Below are 20,924 nucleotides of genomic sequence, written 5' to 3' on the forward strand. Positions count from 1 at the left end.
TCAGCCTTCTATCTTATAAAAATAAATTATAAAGATTTATTAATTTATAAATTATATTTCTTTTTAATATAATTTTAAAATTTAAAAATATTGAAAAAAAAAAAAAGTTGGTGTTGGAAAGACTATCCCATTCATTTTTTATTTTTTCATTTTTGGATGGGGATGAAAATAAATTGGATTGGTTTGTTCTAAACTCATTCTGTTGTCGTCTTTATATTACTATTATTTTTATTTTATAATATAGATTCTTATTGTTGATAAATTTCACATTTTTTTTTTCTTAAATCTTTGTCAAGTAAAACTTGTCTTAAAAAAAGGTTAAGCTAAGGTGAACACAATTTCATCCGCATACTATCACAAGATTGGTTAATTTATAGCCCAAGAGTAGGTTGATTTATCGAACTTTTCAAAAAAATCGTTTTGAGTACTTTGAAGAGGCATTGGGGCTTCTACGACAATACGGGATGGAAAATTTTTCGGTTATATGGTCGCAAGAGGGGGATCGAGGCCAATCAAGATCAAGTACACACTTTCTTGAAATGTCGTCATCCCTATCTAGTACCAAACAAGTACAATATTGTCCATTGATCGCCCAAAGCCTTTATTTGATATACTACTTCGGCGACAAGAAAGTTTGGGTGAACAAATGAGTATGATGATGGCATTTTGAGCCATTAAGCAATACTGGGTCAAGCCCTCAATATTGCGCAATCCACAAGGTGGAATTGGAAGAAGCTTTATGTGTAATTGGCATCACGAGGGACGCATTCAGAATTTTCCAGAAGCCCATATTCTACATTAGCAAAGCCTTAGTGGAGCTTGTATTACCTAGAAAAGGTTGCCTTGATCAAGGTTGAAAATTTTTTGTATCCTTATTTTGAAGTGTTAATAGAATTACGTACATACACGTACCAACAAAAAAATAAAAGAAAAACACTAAATTAATATGGTTCAATGATCAATATGATCTGTATATCTACGAAGTACTCTAACACTTAAGAATCTACTAGTCAGATAAAAAAAAAAAGAATATAACAATGAAACTCTCACCATCCTTTTAATTTCAATTACAAAAAAAAAAAAAGAAAAAATCCTAAATCATAAAAGAGTTAAATATATAACAAGGACAAACTTGTCGTTCATCAAATACAAAAAGTTTCTTTATGAGGTGTTGCCTCCTTCAACCCTCATAAAATTAGCGAGAAAGCTTGATTCCTAGTGTCCCCTATAAAGTACAATAAAACTGATTTAGGTTTCACAACCCAACTATAAACCCATGTAATCAATGTACTCACAATCTTTCTTTGAAAGCCACCTTGCACAAATTGGATCTATCTAAAAGAGTATTGAAATGACGATCGAATTGAGTGAATTAAGATATTATATATAAACCACACCTTGCTCTTGTAGACTTCTTGGCCAAACTACTAGCATCCAAAGTCTATTAATACACTAAAAAACCCCATTGATTTTGGATTCTTTATGTGGACAACTCATCTAAGGTTAGGAGGTCGGGTTGGAATTGTGCTCCAATTCCTTGATGGAGAATAGTTGAAGCAGACTATTCACTTAACTAATTTGGACTAATATAACTCAAATTTTAACATAAATCTAATACAAAGTTAAATATGACTAATGCAGAATACCTTACATATTTTAAGAGAAAAAAAAAATTCAATGAAAATGCTAGTAACTTATATCACAAGGGATCCACTCACAATGATGGTGGAGCATACAAGTAATAAGTTGTTCATTGACACTTATTTAGTATTTAACTTAATTGTTCTTGTTTAACCCACTAGTAATTTAGCCAACTAGTATGATTTTCTATCCTTTTCCACTATACAATTTTGTGGGTAAAATTAATTAATTATGAACTTTTTGTTACAACCGCTTTATGAAAATTTTTTCATGATAAATACATTTTTGCTATGAAAAGGTTTTGTTTGAATCACTGAAATTGTTACTTTTAAGGGTGGATATTCACCATTTTTATCCTTTTCCACGTTGTAAACGTCACATAAACCAAAATTAATGACTTTGTAAATTACTATTATAAATCAAGATAATTGGTATATATAGGGAGAAGAACACTGTAAGTGAAAAAATCCTTTTAAATTCTTCGATTTTTATAATAATCATTAATAATGTAAAAATATTCACTGCGAAACTTTAATATTATTCATTTAGCCATAAAAAAATCATTAATAGAATAATTGAATTAGATTTTTAAGATAGAGGGAAGACCAAGATAAAATGAGAGAAGAAAAGAAAGATATGAGAAAAATGATTAAATAATTGAAAGATCTTGTAGCTTGTATCGTTTTTTTTTTTAAATTTATATTATTTCAATTTTTTTTAATCGTGTCACAATGCTTACATGAAATTGTAAAATTCAAGGACAAGAATGACATGAGCTTATAAAAAGACATTAAGTGTGACAACCCGCCATATATATAAAGTAGGTCATCATGAATAAAAAATGTTCTTCTTTATCCTCAAGTGTTTTTACTGAATATTTTAATAATTTAATATTTTTAATTAAATCATCTCATTTTATCATCTCTTACCAATATAATTCAAAATAAATTTTGTTAATGAACTCTATGTTAAAAATATATATATATTTTTTAAAATAATTATTCAAAATTCGAAAGATGGTACCTCCCATGAAGTATCAAGTAATCGTGGATACATATTTATCTTAGTTATAGGCTAAAGGAAGAATTGTTGATTCCGTACAAGTACGTACATGACATTTTCAAAACGATAGTATAAAACAATATTGATGGCTGAATCTGAATCCAATCCAGCCCAGATTCCAGAACAACAAAAGTGATTTACGGTAAAAAGAAGCAGTGGGTCGTCCCCCCAAAGTTTCTCTAAGTCAACTTCATTATTACCAATTCAATCAAGTCCTGCTGCTAGTGCGGTTTGGTCTGTTCCCAGCATTAGGTTTTGTCTAGCTACAGTGATCATCGAGTAGAATAAATTAATAGGGGCTCTAGGAGGGAGACTTCACCAGAAGTTGGTCTCAATTGAAGCAGGATGCAATTGGTAATATGTTTTGAACATCAATGAAAATGCTTGGAATTTGTACCTAATCATCCATTCTTAATCATGTAGGTATTGTTTATTCCGGATTTGCTTATTCTCAATCATATAAGTATTATTTACTTTGGATTTAAGAGATTTTTACTGTTTCAAAACATGTTTACATAATTAAGAATAATCCTTATATATATATATATATAATCTTTTACTCATATCCAACGAGGATATCGTAATCACCTTTCATACAAAACATAACGTTTTCGTTGTATTCCATAAAATTAGGGGATGAAACAAATAGATATTTCTTATAGGAAGATAAACTCCTTTTACAGTATCAAATAAACTCTCACATCAGGGTTGAGAATTAGTTTCGATATCATTTATATGGACTTCTTTTAATTATATAAATGTGTTTTAAAACTATAATAACCTTTAGGCCTAGAATGTATAATATCTAAGTGATTGAAAGCGGATTGTTATATTGCATGTCAGCATCGGCATATCTTATGCTCATAGATGACTCATTATAATAGTGGAGCATACAACAAGAAGTGGGTAGTCCACTCAGGCTTCTCTGGGCACTCAATTATTCTCCTTCTATGTGCCCACAAGAAATCCAGTCAGCCACTGCTAGTGCCATATATAAGTGCGGGAGGGGCGGAGAGACTTCATCAAAGTTGCCTTGAAGAAAGAAATGGCTCCCAAGGCTTTAGTGATCCTTGGCATCCTCTTCTTTCTGATGACAATTCCATCCATGAAATCGGAGTCTCAAACGGTGAAAGATAGTTCAAGTGATGAAGCAGCCCAGAATAATCCTACAGACGGCGGGACTGCACCATCAACCACCCCAGTTCCACCGGAGAATGTTGTTGGAGGGCCCTCCTACGGAGAAACTTTACCAGATAGAAAAAATTCAGTACACAGTGAGTATAACCTTTCATGCAGTTCAATAAGCTACTGCATGCATTACTTGATTGTTTTGTTTCTAGTTTCATAATTGGAGATATGAACTTGTTAACAGTTGTGCCTTCTGATAACAAGTTTGTCCTCCTACCGCTTGCGCTTGGAGGTGAGCTATAAGATTTGGAGCATTCGGCGAAACAATAGTTTAGTCTTCTAAATAAAAAATCTAACTAGGTTATGTTTAGTTCCAAAAAAATTCCGAGGAACAAAAAAAAAAAAAAAAAAAAAAAATTTAAGAAAAATAGTTTTCTCAAATTTGATTTCACTATAAAAAAATATAAAAGAAAATCAAATATTGAATTAGTTAAGAATTTATACATTTTTTTTTAATTATTTAATCTTTACACAATAGAGAAAATATAACTTAAATAAATTTGAGAAACATATTTTTCACTGAGATTCTTAGCGTATGACTAGCTCCAGTTTTTAGCTAGTCATCATGTAATTTGGCTTCATCTAATTATAAGCAATTCTCATGGTTATTATTGCAGAGAGCCGCTCGGTGTGCAGGAGTCAATCACGAAGAGCACCAGGTAGATGCGAATGAAGGGGAAGGGAAGGCCCTCGATTTTCTATGTTTAGGAGCTTTTCCCAAGAATTTAAAAATTAAAGCTAAATGGGGTCGAGGATCTCTCTCTCTGGGTTTGGGGTGAAGTTGGGTCCATACATTTTCTCTTCCCGTGTGTTGTAAAATCTAAATTATCAATATTATCAAATTATATTCAAGAATAAAATAAATAATTTAAAAAATAAAGTGAGGGAGTGTGTCCATGGGGTTACGTATTATTGGGAGTGGGTAAGTGGTTATTAGCTAATGATAACATAGTAGTGGCTTCTGATTTGGGTTTCGATTTAAAATATGTCAAGAAGTATTAGGACAAATAAATACTAAATAATAAGCCCAACTAATCCATGATAAGTACTCAACCTCAAATTAAACCAAACAAATGTACCCATGATAATCTCATTATAACCGAGGATGAAAATATAAATTTTTACCATAATTTTTATTAAGACAAATAAATACTAAACAATAAGCCCAACTAATCAACCTCAAATTAAACCCAAGAAAGACCAGAATGGTTGAACGGCTGTGATGAACCGTCGGTTTGAGCCTGTATTCTGTTGGCCAAAATGGCTCATACTGCTGGGCTTCAAATCTGGGAAGTGCACCAGCCGCCATTAAAGTCACAAGCAGCTACTGGGTCAAGCTACAAAATAAAGGCATTTTATTCTCTATGCCTTTCGATGTGGGACTGTTTTGAAAACTGGGAGAATAAAATGCAACATGGGGATTCGACCCCATAACATTAAGCTTAGACAGTCAGGCCTCCCACCATTACGCTATTTATGAAAGAAAATGGATTATTCCCAAAAATTTTATAATAATAAAAATGCAAATAATTTAAAGTAAAATAATATAATTATTTTAAAACTATAAAATAATTAAATATATAAATTTTAATATATATATATATATATGTAAATTAAATGACTTCACATTTAAATATTATATATATTTTATTATATTAATACATCTATATGCTATATACTAATTTGATAATATTAAACAAATAAATGTTATTAATTTTAAATTTTAATAATATATAAATTACATATTTATGATGTCACTGATTTGATTGCGATTCGATTATCGGTCCAGTGAATCGTGAATCGATAATTTTTTCAATTTAATGGTCGGTTCGATTTTGAAAATATTGATTTTTACAAATATATTTTGACATATTGGTAAAAAATTTGACATTATATATATACATATATATTAAACTGGTGGAGAAAACTAAAAAAAATAAATAAAAATGATAGAAAAAAAATATATATATCAGAGTTATTTGAAGGAAGAAATTAATATATGTGTAATAAATTTGTAACATTAGAAAATAATATATCAAATTTAAAAACATATTATAAATATCAATTAAGATTGTTGACTTACTAAACCAATACAATATTTTATTCCATTTTAAAAAAATTTAAAGTTCCAACAATCCTCCACAAACTTTAAAACTTCATAAGTAAAAACAAAATAAATAAATATAGAAATAAGCAAAAAATAAGGTTTTAAAAATTACTATTTTTAGTGAGTCAGTAAATAGGACGTATGTCCAATCGTTTTCACATTATGGACATTCACTAGAATATGGTATATATATTGGAACCTAATAGCCTATGCATTTTGTTATTATTGCCAAGTGGAGGATCCATTAATTTGAAATAAATGAACTCTCACAATTTTCCTTCTCAAGCTTATCGCCATTTCCTTCTTTAAGAGATGTTGGATCAGATGAGACATTTCTTTCTTTCTTCTTGGTTGACTAATCTATGCCCACTCTTGCCTTTGGTATGATCTCAACTCCCCATGGTTAAGTACTTTTAATCTAAAGAGTTATTGTATGCTTAGGAATGACAACGGGACAGGTTTAGGACGGGTCGCCCTTATCCCAACCCCGCCCCTTTTTATTCAAAACAATTCATATCCTCATTGCGTTAAAAAAAATTAAACGGGATGGGGCGGGTATAATAAATTCTCATACCCACCTTAACTTTTTTTTTTTTAATTTAATTTTTTTTAAATTACTTTTAAAATTTTTATTTATATTAAAATAAATATATTTTATAAATAATTAAATTATTATATTTTTTATAACTTATTATATTAAATCAATCTAGCAAGCTACTGCATGCTTAGGAATGACAACGGGACGGGTTCAGGACGGGTCTATGTGTATATTTATAAATATGTGTATATTTATAAAATAAATATATTTTATAAATAATTAAATTTTGGACAAATACTTAAGATGTATATTTATACTTGTTATATTTTGGATTAACTAACTTTTTATTAACGTAAGTTCTATAGTATTCTATCTATTATGGACTTATTTTACACAAAATAGTATTGTTACTATTTTGGAAAGGTGTTGACTTAATTGACATTTGGTTTACTTGTTTTCATTGGTTTTGGATTGAATGTCAAAATATTGATTATAATGTATACAGGTGATAAACTTTAAACATTTGGTTGTATAGAAGGTAATACTAATTAAGAAATAGTATTTTTTTTTTTCTTTTGTGGAAGGTGTCTCTTGGAGAGATACATTTAGCATAAATTCGAAAATTTTCACTATGTAAGAGACACTTTCTGTATGAACCTAATTTTTTTAAAATTATGGAAGATGTCTCTTATAATTCCATTTTTTGGGAACTGTGGAAGGTGTCTCTTCAAAATTTGAAATTTTCTACTATGTATGAAAATTGTGGAAAGTGTCTCTTTTCAATATAAACCCATTTTTTAAAAAAAATTATGGAAGGTGTCTTTTCAAAATTCGAAATTTTCTATTGTGTATGAAAATTGTGGAAAATGTCTCTTCGGTATAAACCCAATTTTTTTTAAATTATGAAAGGTGTCTGAGTAATTCCATTTTTTTTTTGGGAATTGTGGAATGTGTCTTTTGAAGATACACTTTCAACATAAATTCGAAATTTTTCACTGTGTATGAAAATTGTGGAAAGTTCAGTATAAACCCAATTTTTTTTAAATTGTGGAAGGTGTTTCCTCAAGAGACACCTTCCACAATTCCCCAAAAATGGAATTACACTAAAGTGTCTCTTCAAGAGACATATAACACCTTCCATAATTTTAAAAAAAAATTGGGTTTATACTAAAAGTATCTCTTCAAGAGACATTTTTCACAATTTCCATACATAGTGGAAAATTTTGAATTTATGCTGAAGGTGTCTCTTCAAGAGACATCTTTAACTTTAAAATCATTACCACAATTCAAATTTGTCAAATTATGGAAGGTGTCTCTTCAAGAGACACCTTTTATGCATATTGGATTTTATGGAATTGTGGAAAGTGTCTTTTCAAGAGATACCTTTAGTATAAATCCAATTTTCTAGAATTGTAGAAGGTGTCTCTTCAAGAGACACCTTTATCTTAAATTCAATTCTTTTAAATATGTATCATGATTTTAAAAATTATGAAAAATGTCTCTTCAAAAGACACCTTCCACGTTGTTGTAGATCTATTAATATTTTTCCAACTACCATTTTTTAATAATTATTTTTTAAAATTGTTGCAAAAGTTAAAAAAAATCCGTCAATCAAGATCAAGTACACACTATTCTTGAAATGTTGTCATCCCTATCTAGTACCAAAGAAGTGCAATATTGTCCATTGATCGGCCAAAGCCATTCTTTGATATACTACTTCGACGATAAGAAAGTTTGGGTGAACAAATGAGTGTGAAGATGGCATTTTGAGCCATTAAGCAATACTAGGTCAAGCCCTCAATATTGAGCAATCCACAAGGTGCAGTTGGAAGAAGCTTTATGTGTAATTGGTAGCGTGAGAGAGGCATTTAGAATTGCCAAAACCCCATCTTCTACTTTAGCAAAGCCTTAGTGGAGCTTGTATTACCTAGAAAAGGTTGCCTTGATCCATAAGGTTGTAAAATTTTTTTATCCCTATATTGAAGTGTTAATAGAATTACGTACACAAACCAACAAAAAATAAAAGAAAAACATTAAATTAACATGGTTTAATAATCAATGTGATTTGTATGTCTACGAAGTGCACCAACACTTAAGCATCCACTAATCAGATGAAAAAAAAGAGAGAGTATAATGGTGAAACTCTCACCATCCTTTTAATTTCGATTGCACACTAAAAAAAAATGTTAAATCATAAAAGAGTTAAATATATAACAAAGACAAACTTGTCATTCATCAAATAAAAAAAGTTTCTCTAGGAGGTGTTGCCTCCTTCAACCTCATAAGATTAACGGGAAGCTCAACCTCCAATATCCCTTATAAAGTACAATAAAACTGATTTAGGCTTCTCAACCTAACAATAAGTCCATGTAATCAATGTACTCACAATCTCCCTTTGAAAGCTACCTTACACAAATCGGATCTATCTGAAAGAATATTGAAATGACGATTGAGTTGAGTGAATTCAAATATTATATATAAACCACACCTTGCTCTTACAGACTTCTTGCCCAAACTACTAGCATCCAAAGTCTATTAATACACTAGAAAGCCCCATTGATTTTGGTTTCTTTATGTGGACAACTCATCTAAGGTTAGGAGGTCGGGTTGGAATTGTGCTCCGATCCCTTGATGGAGAACAATTGAAGCAGGCTACTCACTAAACTAATTTGGACTAATATAGCTTAAATTTTAACATAGATCTAATGCAAAGTAAGTTAAGTATGACTAATGCAGAATACCTCACATATTTTAAGAGAAAAAAAAGTCAACGAAAATGCTAGTAACTTATATCATAAGGGATCCACTCACAATGATGGTGGAGCATACAACTAATAAGTTGTCCATTGACACTTGTTTAGTATTTAACTTAATTGTTTTCGTTTAACCCACTAGTAATTTAGTCAACTAGTATGATTTTCTATCCTTTTTCACTATACAATTTTGTGGGTAAAATTAATTAGTTATGACCTTTTTGTTACAATTGCTTTATGAAAACTTTTTCATGATAAATACATTTTTGCTATAAAAAATTAAGTTTTTTTTTTGTAAAATTATTTGTAATGAAACATCATATTTGTTATAGTGACTTAACTCTAATTTTAACATAATTATAATTCAAAGTTAAATATACCTAATGCAAAATACCTCATATTTTTATAAGAAGAAAATTCCACGAAAATGCTGGTAACTTATGTCAGAAGGGATCCACCCACAATGATCGTGGAGCATTCAACAAGTCGTCCCTTACACTTCTTGAGTACTTAACTTAATTGTTCTCATTCAACCTATTAGTAATTCAACCAATTAGAAACTATCTATTCTTTTTTATTATATGGCTTTATGGATAAAATTAATTAGTGCCAAGCTTGTTATCACAATTACACCAAAATTTTTTTCATAACAAAGTTATATAGTTTTGTCCTATGAAAGCTTTTGTGGCAATTGCAGAGAATTAACAAAACTCTAATTTTAACATAGAGAACATTCAAAGTTACGAGAAAGAAATTCAATGAAAAAGCTAGGATCTTATGTCACTAGGCATCCCCTCACAATGGCAGTAGAGCACACAACAACCAATAGTCGTCCAGCCACATTTCTGGGACACTCAACTTAATTGTTCTCTTCAACCCACTTGTAATTCAGTCAACTAGTGTGATTTTCTTATCTTTTCCACTACACTACTTTGTATGAGGATTGAAGGACACAGAGACTGCGCCAAAGTTGGTTTGAACCATGACATGTTTCCGAAGTCTTTCCTGATCCTTGGGATCCTTGTCTTCAAGATGGGCTTTCCGTCCATGACATGGGAGTCTCAGACAGTGAATGATAGTTCAACTGAGGCAGCCCACGATTCTACATCCGGCGGGGCTCCATCATTAACACTTGCTCCTCCAGAAAATCATGTTCCACTCCACCATCACAACAAGAAAACAGAGATGGGATTAAAATATCTGGATATAGCACCGCGATATATCCAATATCCATGGATATGGATACAAAATTTGAGAAAATATATCTATCAATCAATATTTTATTGATATTTTATCAATTTTTCGATTTTTTTCTTGTTTCAACTGATATTTCACTAATTTTTCAATTTTTTTATTAAATAAATAAATTATAATTATTTTATTTTTATATTTGATTTAATTTATTACCAAAAATATAGAAATATAATTTTCTTAATAGGTATTTTTTTATATAATCTATATATCTATTAAATATAATAAAAATAAATATTAAAAAATTATGCATATATTATTATTTATTTGATATAATTGAATACATTTAAATTAAAATAGACCATAATTTTAATATTAAATATATTTTAAAATTAGACATATTATCATAATAATATTATAAAATAATCTATAATGCAACTTAATAATAAATGTAAATTTATTAAATTTATATTTTTTTATCTATGTAGAGGATATATTATAAAATATTACAAATTATATATATATATATATATATATATATATATATTAAAAATAACTTTAAAACATCTATTTTTTACTTTTTATATAATTTTTAATTTTTTTTAATATTTTCATCATTTTTATTAATTTTTATATTACTGATATTTTGTGTCAAATCATTCCTCGATATTTTTCCATATATTCGATATATCCATAAAATCAAAGTATCGATATATTTGTGATTATTGATATTTTCATTCTTGTTATTAGACGAGTTGCAAAAGAGCATATATAGTTGCATAACAATTTTGAGCCACCACTAATGAAAAGTGGTGTGAGTCCTATAGTTGCGGGAATAATTAAGTTGGAGAGAAAAGAATTTTCTGTCGGGCCTATGGTTGCGGGTTAATAGAGTTGCTGGTAATGGCATAGAGTATGGTTGCGGGGTACTTAAAAGCAGCTATAAAATCCACTTTTGGGGCGGGACAAAGGTGGCTGCTACTATATTTGGCTTAGTGGACCCGCTGCCATATCATCACTACATATACTCCCTACAGTTTTCTCTCGTTCGCCCAACTGCCACACCCATTTTGCTCACCCCCACTGCAAAACCATTTCTGTTTGTTTGCTAAACCCATTGTTGGTGCCAATGCGAGATTGAGAGCCCTACATTTCTGCTTGCTTGGTATTTTCCATTTGTTTTGTCAACCAAATATAATTTTATTTTTTCTGATTTCACTCTCTGGTTCTCTCGCTTCTCGCCTACCACATGGTTTTCTAGGGTTTCGAATTGTTAGAGTTTCGAGCAGAGGATTATGGCTTTCAGGTATGACATTTCCATCAACCAAGTGAATGATGATTATCTTGCATATTGTTAGGGTTTCCCACTACTTCATTTGGTTTTCTGAGAGAGTGGTGTATCGTCATCCCAACCCAAAGTAGCTTAGATTTCCAATCAGAGGCTGTGGATTTTGATGGTTTTTCTTCTCTATGCCTTGGTACTCTTAGAATCAGAGGAAATCCGAGTTTAGGTTGACCTGAAATGATATCACTGAGACCTGAGTGAGAGATAGACATGGGTAGGAACATACAATTCATGATCCTTTCTAGGTTTACTAGATGAAGCTCCCGCGATTACTGCAACAAAAGCCTACAATTTTTGTGCGTAGATCACAATGCAACCCATTTTCATAACTACACTAATGGTAGAGATAAATGTGGCCAGAATATTACTAGTCTAATATTGGCATAATTGGTCAAATTTTCATTTGTTTCTTCCTTCTATGACACTTGGAAAAACAGTGTTTGGGCTTGTGCTGTGAGGATGGGAAACAAATTGAAATTAATCTCCATATTGGCATATTCCATTTCAGTAAATGTATGAACCTATATATATCCTTAATTCCTAATAATCTATCTGATATTGATAATGACATTGTCTTAAAAATTCCAAAATTACCATTGGGCTTTAAGAAGAAAAGGATAGAGGAGATGCTCTATTTTAGCCTCTTGAAGAGATGCTCTGTCGTAATGCTCTGTTAAAAATCATGCTCTGTCATGAAGAGATATTCATCCTTACAGTAATTAGGCTTTATTAATCAATATTAGAAAATATAGACAAGAAAAAGGAAAATGTTGAAAATAGTTATGAAAAAAGAATCCACTTTTCAAGTAAATTTAATTTTATGAGATTTATCGTATGTTTAGAATAATTTCCATTACAGTGTTATTTTGAGGTTTTTGAGTTCTAATATGTTCAATACCTATATCTAGTTGAGAACAGAAATTATGTCATTGATAGCTTAAATGAAAGAATTAATAAAACTAACTCTGCTTTTAATTTGCTACAAATGATTTTAATTAGCAACAGAAAAGAAAAAGCAAAGGGTCTCATCAGTATACAACAGGTTTATTAAGTTCTTATGATGTATCAACATACACTGGTTTTATATCTTTATCAACTTTTCTCATAAATATGTCCAAAAATTTGAATATTTCTTGAGATAATAATAATAGATTTGCATGTCTCTATAGGGACTTTATATTATTATTATTATTATTATTATTATTATTAATTTGATGATTAATTTGCTTACCATAATTGGTTAATTCTACCCTATATGCTTATTTTTCTGCAGGGAGGAGATCCAAAGGATAAAAGCTAATAATCCTGACATAAGCCATAAGGAAGCTTTTAGTACTCAGCCACAAATGTAAGTTTGATAAATTGTTTATGTGACTCTTGTCATTTGCTTCATATCCTTTAAAGTATATCATATTGCTTGCACTGGAAGCAGTTATATTACGCATATATACAGAATTTAAAGGCTTGCTTTTATCCATTCAATTCTATGTCTTTTTTCAATTTTGTGAATTATGTACACATACATATTGTATGTGATTTGTATAAGCTAAGTTGCTAAATTGATTTAGATTGGTAGTTCAATTTATGACAGTTTTTATTTTATTTTATCCTTGTTTATGGAGTTGGGGATTCAGTATTTGTTTTTATGAACTACTGTATTTCTCTTTTTTCGTTTAGGGAGATACTTTGTTTTGTTTGCTTGATATGGAGATTAACTTTTGAATAAGAAAATAGACTACTAATATTGAATCCTGAGCTTGGTAACCTTAAACACCCCACATTATCATCAGACCTGAATATTTGCACTCCCACTCCACGTACTCATATCCAACTGGATCCATAACTTGATTGGTAGGAAATCTCGAAACACGTCATTTGTCTGCATGGTCATTTTGATACAAGAACTTGTCTTTGTCATGATAGGTATCCATTCAATTTGAAACAAGTCCAAACTAATTGAATACTCCCTACCAGAAATTCAAAAAATTAGACACTGTTAATTGCGTACTCTATAGACTACAGGTGTTTTCTTCCCTGATATGGAGCAAAGACCCATTGAAATTTGAAGCATAATACATTTCTGTAGAAACAATAAGAGCATACCTATAGCCTATAGTCACCCTCTTCTAAACATTTTTCTCTCTCTGCTTGTTGCATGCATGGATAATAGAATGAGTAGTGGATAAGAGAATCAGTTTCTAGGACTTCATTAATTTTATTAGGCTGTGTGTTATATATCTTCTCCTTTTTTCCTATCAAAAAAATTATGATTTTTGTTTTCCTTAGGCTTATCCCTGGGATTCATTGCTTATTACGGGAATATTAAGCAAATCCCATAGAATGTTGAGGCTGCATGTACAACTTAATTTCACATCTATAGTTCTTATTTATTTGTTTAATTATTATGATTGGTAGGCACACCAACTAGGAAAAATTGAGAGGCTTCCTACAATAAACTCCCTGTTTGGCTGATTTAAGCCTACTCTCTAGCTGTCAGATGCTCACATCCTTGTCTTATACACCACCAATTTGGTTATTTTATTTATGAGGTTGGGTTCAAATGACCAACTACTAAAATGACCCACATAGGAAGCTCCCATATGTGACCAAACCCAATTTTCCTAAAATGGCCCACATAGCAGCCTCATACTGGTTATATTTGCTTCAGTTTGATTAGTGTGGATTATGTTGGCTTTCTAAGGAAAGATAAAGAACCTTTCCTGGTTCTTCATCTCATATATGAAATGGACATGTTACCTTTCTCTGGCTGTACTCATGGTTGCAATGATAAGGAGGCAGATGAATTAACAAGATGTTTAATGTTCTTGATTTTGTGATGAGATTGATTTATGTGTTGGTATTATTTCATAGATAGAGAGATTCCAATCCCTTCAGTCAATCCTGATTATGGTAAATGTTGTTTTCAGGGGTTTATAAGAATAATGACTATCTTATGATTTCTTACAATGGAGGTCTTAACCAAATGTGAGCAGCAATGAGTTTCTACAAGCTACATTTGCTATAATTATCATAATTATAGACATTGTTTTTATCTCTGGATTATGTCCTATTGTAAATGCAATAAAAAAATTACATCTTTTAGTGGGGGGTCACTTGTAAATGCAATTGAATCAAACTTTTAGTGGGGGTCATTTGTAAATGCAACTAAATCAAACTTTTAGTGGGGTTTCTTTTCAGATGCAGCTATAAGAATGCATTTCCTGCAGCTCGCAACCATAAGCTATAGCTGGACCACCTATGGGTGCACTGTGCTGCGATCAATTTGTCATGCAACCATATATTATAGTCGCACTAGTTTTAGTTTTTAGTGGGGGTCACTGGCCTCTAGGATAAGTGATTCTTCTTGTAGTGCATCCACCACCACTTCCACTCCATATGCGCTCATGATAACAATAGCCATGCTTGAAGGGTAAATATCGATCCTATTGCCTTTCATTGGAATGAAGTATTAAGTCCATGGGAAGGAGATCATACGAGAAAGAAGATGATTTCTTTTGTTATTTCTTTATTTTTTATGTTATTTACTAACAAGTATTTTTGTGACGAAAAGGAGTTACAATCTTTTTTAATAATTTTTATCTGGTTGAATATTTTTATATGGATTGGTACCTCCTTTGAATTTTTTCTTGGAGAGGAAAGTTTGATGGAACTTAACTTCTACTACATTTTTCAACATGCATTATTTGAAAGTAAACCTAAAATAGGTTCCAAGGAAAAGATAATGAGCAAATATTGGCTCTATACGTAGGTGAATCAATTAATATAAATTTAGAACTTTTTTCCTACTTGAAGGCTTTCTCTTGAGCTATGTTTGGTTCTCAATTTTTTTATAATTAAAAAGTCATCAAGCTAATTACTTTATCAAATACCTCAAATTATTGGATAAATTAGTTTTTATTTAATTAATTTTTTTATAATTTTCTCATAATCATCCTTATTAATATATATTAAATAATAAACTTATGCACAACAAAGGAATGGATTATGAGAGAAATAATCGAGGAAGGAGTTGTAGTTACAAGTTGATAATTGGTTGAGAATTCTGGAGTGTGATTTTTTAAAAAAAAAATTTATTATAAAAGTTGATTTTGAGTTTAAATTAAAGTCATTAAGTTGTATCGAATAATATTAAAGCATTCTTAAATCTAGGTCTTGTTTGAATCATTGAAATTGTTACTTTTAGGGGTGGATATTCACCCCTTTTATCCTTTTCCATGTTAATTATCAACGCCACACAAACCAAGATTAATGACTTTGTAAATTATTAATACAAATCAAGATAATTGGTATGTACAGGGAGAAGAACACCTTAAGTGAAAAAAATCCTCTTAAATTCTTCGGTTTTTATCATAATCATTAATAATGTAAAAATATTCATGACAAAATTTTAATATTATTCATTTAGCCATAAAAAATCATTAATAGAATAATTGAATTGGATTTTTAAGATAGAGGGAAGATGAAGAGAAAATGAGAGAAGAAAAGAAATATATGAGAAAAATGATTAAATAATTCAAAAATCTTGTAGTTTGTTTCAGGTTTTTTTTTTAAAAAATTTATATTATTTCAATTTTATTTTATTTTTATTTTTAAATTGTGTCACAATGCTTACATGAAATTGTAAAATTTAAGCACGAGAATGACATGAGCTTATAAGAAGACATTAAATGTAGTTATTCATTTTTTTATAAAAAGAAAAAAAGAAGAAAAAACCAATAAATTTGAATTTTTAAAATCTATTTCATTTTCTTTGGATAGTAGGGACTCAAAAAAAAATGTATCTACACATATTTGTCACAAATATGGGGTTTTGGTTGCACCATGGTACAATACTAGAAACAATTTTTTTTTTAATGTATTTATACAAAATTAATTTTAAGTAAAAAGAAATTTAGTCAAATCATCAAAATCAATTTTTATGAAATATATTTATTTGCTCTATTTTTTTTCAAGAATTAATTATTTTACAAGTATGATTTTTAAATAACTATAACTCTTTTCTTTGAAGTCGATATTACGTTTACATCATTAACATTGGATCAAGCTTATCCTTTTGCATATTTTAAGAAGTTGTGTGACAATTTTTTTTAAATTGATTGTTCTTCTCAAGCAAGTAGATCTTAATAAAAGACTTTTTAAAATGGATCCCTAAAAAAATGTCAAAAAAATCATATTCATAACTTTTTTTCTCATGAAAAACTGATTAATAAGAGGAAATTAAGAGTAATCTAACTTGTATGGATACTTTTAATGTAATTAAACAATGAATACTTTTGATGTGATTAAATTCATATTAGTTATCTATTTATCCGTAAAATTAATAATTTCTAATAAATATATATTAAAAAAAGTTAAAAGATATGTTCAATAAAGAAAAAAAAAGTTATAAAAAATATTAATGTAAATGACACATGAAATCACATAATTTTTTTAAAAACTAGTAAAATAAATAGTACGAAGATTATTTAAAATTATTCTAAATAATATTTTATCACCAAACCAACCAAATATTAATTACGAGGAAGGTCTCAATAGTGAATTAATTGTTGTCAAATATTCTAGTTTGAAAACTTGAAATTGCTTCGTGGCTTCCAATTCAAGGAGTGGGGTTAGTTTGCAGAGGTAGGCTCGAACGTTGCGATAAATATGGGCTGGGGGTGGTATTCTCGTCTTCGTATTAGCATCAATAGTTGATTAAGAAAGCACAAGAGATGGCTGCTGGCAAGGTATTTCTCATCATTTGCCTCATATACATTCTGCCTGAGGTGTTGGTTGTGTGTAATTGCCCAAGGTTCACCGGAACTCATCCCAGTCCACACGTTTTAAGTTTGTTTATGCTATTCAATAAAAGCCTAACAATATTAGCATATTAATTTTTTGATATTTATATTCCGGTGGGTCTCTGGCTTCTTATTTTGATCAGACCAGCTGGTATCGAAGTGTGCACCCAAGTCCTTTAAGCCCTGCGCATGGATGCCTCCTCCGAGTCAGTAGTCCATGCCGAGGGCCTCCGCAACATCCCTGATCAATTTGGTTCATTTGGTATCCATATGAAGCACTCCCTGAATTTCTGTTCCCATGTTATATATATATATATCATGGTCATCTCAATACTTGCAAGTGTTGAGAGGCAATGGAATTTATTATTATTATTATATAAGATGTGTTTTTTATTTAATTTTTTGTTTTACTAAAATTAGGACTTCACAATTTTTTAGGAACTTTGGTGATCTATTTTTACTTTTAATTTTAAATCATAATAATAAAATTAAGAAAGATTGATTTTCTATTTTACAAATTTTTTAAAACATTTTTATAATTAATTATGAAACTGTGCTAACAACATATCTCGTTATTTATGAAACTTTTGAGTCCCTTTACAAAATGTATGGGGGTAAGTGGGATATATGTCCAATCATTTTTCATATTATCAACAAAATTCAATGAAATATACATGCTGTCTTTATTGAAAATATATTTTCATTTCTTGATCACCTTAACTCCACAAATTCTATTCGTATAACTCAAGTTTGGAAATTCCTCATCCTACACTCAAAATTATGCAAGTTAACTTTATTTGCATTGCAATAGTTATTACATTTAGTGGGTGGGTAAGTGGGATGTATGTCTAATTGTTTTCTATTTTGTCAACAATATTAAGTGGAATATACATATAATCTTTATTGAAATTATATTTACATGTAGTCTTTGTTGAAAAATTTTCATCATACATTCAAAATTATGTGAGTTAACTCTTATTTGAATGGTGATAGTTGCTGTTTTTACTGGGTAGGTAAGTGGGATGTATGTCCAGTTGTTTTCCACATTACCAACAATATTCAACGGAATATTTATGTAAGTCTTTGTTGAAAATTCCCCATCTTACATTCAAAATTATGTAAATTAACTCTTATTGGAATTGCAATAGTTACTACTTTTAGTGGGAGGGTAAGTGGGATGTATGTCCAATCATTTTCCACATCAACAATATTCAACAGAATATACATGTAGTCTTTGTTGAAAATATATTTTCATTTTCTGCTTATCTTAATTTCACAGATTCCATTCATAAAATCAAATTTGGAAAATTCCTCCTCCTACGCTCAAAATTATATAAGTTAACTCTTATTTGAATGGTAATAATTACTATTTTTAATGGGTGGATAAATGGGATGTATGTCCAATTGTTTTCCACATTTGTTATTATTGCTAATTGGATGATCCATTAATATGAAAGAAAGGAACTCTCTCTATTTTCCTTTTTAGGCCTACTGCCTTTGACTTTTTTAAGAGAGCTTGGATCAAATACATTCCTTCTTGGTTGGTCGTTGATAACCTATGACCATTGCCTTTGACCTAATCTCAACTCCCTTGGTTGAGTATTTTTTATCTAGCAGGCTGCTGCCTGTCCCAATCCTAAGTGTTGAACACTTTGTTATAGGTTGGTGTTATGAAAAATAATATAAATAATAATTTGTCTTGAACACATAACTATAGTAGCTGAATGAAATAAACGTTGTTTTTCTTTAATTAAATAGACATGTGGAAAAAAAAAATTGAACAAGTAAATCAAATAGAATAAATGGATAAAGTAGAAAAATTAAGACATCAAATTTTTGCATGGAAAAAACCTCCACTATGAAGAGAAAAAAAAACCATGTGACCTAATCCGATCAAAATCTTCCATTATGAAAATAATGGATACATCAATTCTTCTTTAAAAAAAATACTAGAGTTTTGCAATCACCAATAAAAGTAAAAACCAAAATTGTCTTGTACGTGTATAAGACCGATAAGGTTGTATTGTGAAAGAATGAATCAATGCCTTAGGTGGCAGACCAATTAATGTACCACAACCCAATTTTTCTTTCTTTCATTTCTTTCTCTCCCATTTTTTAAGAATAGAACCTAATAATAGTTTGTGTCTCTCGGGGAAAGCAGCCCTACCATGTTCTCAAGGACAAACATACAGTAGTTGTGAAGCAGCCCACCTTCGATCATTGCAAAGGAGATTATAATCGTGGTTGTAATTAATTATTAATCACTTTGGTTAGAAAGATAAATGCCTTATAACTTGTACGAACCTTTTCCTTGTCCCCACCCTTTTATATATATAGTCCAATGATTTCCCTTTTTCTTTTATTTTTCAGTTGACAATCTAGGATGTTTTTTTTTTTTAATTAAAAACCACTTAATTTATTAAGTAAATGGATCTTCCACTTAAAGCAAGACATGGAAAGTGATTTTTATTTGGATTATACTTTTATATTCATTTTTTTTTAATACTAAATCATTGTATTTTTTTAGAGAGAGATAAAAAGAATAAAAATAATTGTTATTTTATTAAATTGATATTAGGTTAACTCCATTGACTACAAGTCAAGCTTATCCTTTTGCATATTCTAAGAAATTGTCCTCCTCCTTTAATTTGATTACTTTTTCCAAGCGTGTGGACCTTAAAAGACTTTAACAAATGAGTCCAAAAAAGCAACAAAGTTAAAGTAATTTTAATATTCATAACTTTTTTTTCCGTGGAAAATTGATCAATAAGAGAAAGTCATTGGCACACCAAATTTGAATGAATACTATTGATGTGATTAGATAATGAATACATTTGATAAGATTATATTAATACTATTTACTTGTCTAGGTATAGAGTTAATTTTTGATAGTTACAATATTTTATAATTATAATTAAGTACTAAAATTCTCCTTAATTTTAAATTTTAACAAAAAATTAATAATTTCCAATAAATATTTATTAAAAAAAAGGTTAAAAGATGTGTTCAATAAAGAAAAAAAAATAGTTATGAAAAATATAAATGTAAATGACACATGAAATCACATAAATTTTTAAAAACTAGTAAAATAAATAGTATGAAGATTTTTTAAAATTATTAATTCTAAATAATATTTTATCACCAAACCAACCAAATATACGAGGAAGGTCTCAATAGTGAATTAATTGTTGTCAAATATTCTAGTTTGAAAACTGGAAATTGGTTCATGGCTTCCAATTCAAGTAGTGGGGTTAGTTTGCAGAGGTAGGCTCGAATGTTGCTATAAATATGGGATGGG

General features: G+C 29.7%; 1 long non-coding RNA gene across 1 annotated transcript; it reads left to right on the forward strand.

Annotated features, from left to right (window-relative positions):
- The first annotated feature begins 11,533 nt into the window (after positions 1–11,533).
- Positions 11,534–14,946, forward strand: LOC117922498. The gene is made up of 3 exons (XR_004652492.1): positions 11,534–11,786; positions 13,099–13,173; positions 14,753–14,946. It is a non-coding gene; the product is annotated as an uncharacterized LOC117922498 (long non-coding RNA).
- Positions 14,947–20,924: the final 5,978 nt, after the last annotated feature.

Source organism: Vitis riparia, chromosome 1, assembly GCF_004353265.1.
Source record: "Vitis riparia cultivar Riparia Gloire de Montpellier isolate 1030 chromosome 1, EGFV_Vit.rip_1.0, whole genome shotgun sequence".
NCBI lineage: Eukaryota > Viridiplantae > Streptophyta > Magnoliopsida > Vitales > Vitaceae > Vitis > Vitis riparia.